At 43.0% G+C, this 2483-nt stretch overlaps 1 pseudogene across 1 annotated transcript; it reads right to left on the reverse strand.

The window, feature by feature from the left end:
• Nucleotides 1–204: 204 nt before the first annotated feature.
• Nucleotides 205–1091, reverse strand: LOC309806320 (claudin domain-containing protein 1-like; annotated as a pseudogene). The gene has a single exon. The product of its transcript is annotated as a claudin domain-containing protein 1-like (transcript).
• Nucleotides 1092–2483: the final 1392 nt, after the last annotated feature.

Raw genomic sequence — 2483 nt, forward strand, 5'->3', positions numbered from 1 at the left:
ATATAAATTTTAGCAGTATTAAGAAACCATCTGTGTGAATAAATAAAATGAATTTTCAGGATGAAATGGTATACACACACACACACACACACACACACACACACCCCACACACAAAGTTAAAAACAATTGGGGGGGAGATAAGGGAAAATATTAATGTAAAAAAAATCATAAAAGTGACAACTGTAAAGCAAGCAGATTCCCACTCATGCCACATGATATGCCTTCATTAAGGTGTACTCTTTCTGGTTGGTATGAGGGGCCCAGACGAAGAGAGCAGAAGCCATGAACTGTAAGGGAGCTGAAACGCAAGCCAGGCAAAAGGACCATCCGAATTCGCCAGACACATTCTCAGGCAGCTCTAATTTCTGGTGGAGTAGTTCAGTTCCAGGGACGTAGAAACTCACTGAGCCCAGGGTACACAGACCCACAAGGAGATGGAGAATGCCTGTGGCAATGGTGAGGGTACAAGCTTTGGCAGATACAAGCACAAAGTCCAGTCAAAGCCTCAGAGCACATCAAACCTAGACTAACAAAAGGTGAAAGGAACTGGCAACGCCAAAGATAGGTCCGAAGAAATCAATCCCACCGTTCTAGTTTCCAGGATCAACAAATTTCTCCATGAACTGCTCATTTAGCATGAAACTCATTCATTTTGTGACCATATCAAATGACTCTCTCCTTTCAGGTGGGCTGTACTAGTATGTGTTTTGGGGTATAGTGATACACCGTCTCCACAATCCCACTGTGCCATTATATTGGAAAAGTGCATCATTATAAGTCTTTTCATCTGCCTCATCACTAGCAAAGTCATTTCAGATGCTTTTGTTCAATCACTGGAATTTTCTTGAACTGGACTTCGATACTCATACCAGAAGTCTGTGCCAATTGCGGCTGCCATGTAGATGGTAGAAGTGAGGCTAAGCACACAAGCAATTACAAATGCTGTAGCAAAACGGTTATCCATTCTGGCATTCAGACTGCTGGCCCATCCTCCTGCTTCACCAGCTTCACCCTCAAGCTCAAACCGCAGCACCCTGCTCTCCCCGTGCCCCCTCTGGCGCACTTCCCTGCAGAGCCCGCCCCCTGCACTCCAGCACCTCTGCCTTGGCCCTCACCCCGGCCCGGCCTGGCCCAGGACTGCCTCCTAAATTTCTTTATTTTATTCTATTCTATTCTATTTTTTTTAAACATCTTCATTGATGTAAAATTGCTTTACAATGTTGTGTTAGTTTCTGCTGTATAACAAAGTAACTCAGTTATACATATACATATGTTCCCATATCTCTTCCCTCTTGCATCTCCCTCCCTCCCACTCTCCCTATCCCACCCTTCTAGGTGGTCGCAAAGCACTGAGGTGCCTCCCTGTGCTATGCAGCTGCTTCCCACTAGCTATCTATTTTACGTTTGGTAGTGTATATATGTCCATGCCACTCTCTCACTTCATCCCAGCTTACCCTTCCCCCTCCCCATGCCCTCAAGTCCATTCTCTACGTTTGTGTCCTTATTCCTGTCCTGCCCCTAGGTTCATCAGAACCTTTTTTTTTTTTTTCAGATTCCATATATATGTGTTAGCATATAGTATTTAAAGGCTGGAGGGTGTGGAGAAAAGGGAACCCTCTTGCACTGTTGGTGGGAATGTAATTGACACAGCCACTATGGAGAACAGTATGGAGGTTCCTTAAAAAACTACAAATAGAACTACCATATGATCCAGCAATCCCACTACTGGGCATATACCCTGAGAAATCCATAATTCAAAAAGAGACATGTACCACAATGTTCATTGCAGCTCTATTTACTATTCCAGGACATGGAAGCAACCTAAGTGTCCATCAACAGATGAATGGATAAAGAAGATGTGGCACATATATACAATGGAACATTACTCAGCCATAAAAAGAAACAAAATTGACCTCCTAAATTTCTGAATTCACTATTTCTTCCCTCTTACTTTCCTTTTCCACTCACTTTTACTAACTTTCAAAGCCCTGGCTTTACCTGCTAGCCAAATTCAGGAATTAAATGAAAGTCCTGACTTTGTTTCGCTTCACTATTCTCTACATTTATTTTCTTGGTGACCATATGTGTTTTCTTAATCACAAGATCATTTCTATTCTATTGAGTCCCAAGTCTATTTACTGATGATCTAACTTATTCCTAGGATGCTAACCTTCATTTTTAGATAGGAATAACTGGCTAACACCACAATTTCAAAAATCTAAAATTTAAATCAATTGACAATATCTAAACTTAAACTTTTTAATTAATTAATTAATTTATTTATTTATTTATTTTTGTGTTATGCGGGCCTCTCACTGCTGTGGCCTCTCCCGTTGCGGAGCACAGGCTCTGGACGCGCAGGCTCAGCGGCCATGGCTCACGGGCCTAGCTGCTCCGCGGCATGTGGGATCTTCCCAGATCAGGCACAAACCTGTGTCCTGGCAGGCGGACTCTCAACCACTGCGCCACCAGGGAAGCCCAA

The sequence above is a fragment of the Mesoplodon mirus genome, assembly GCF_964341445.2.
Source record: "Mesoplodon mirus genome assembly, chromosome: 6".
Taxonomy (NCBI): Eukaryota; Metazoa; Chordata; class Mammalia; order Artiodactyla; family Ziphiidae; genus Mesoplodon; species Mesoplodon mirus.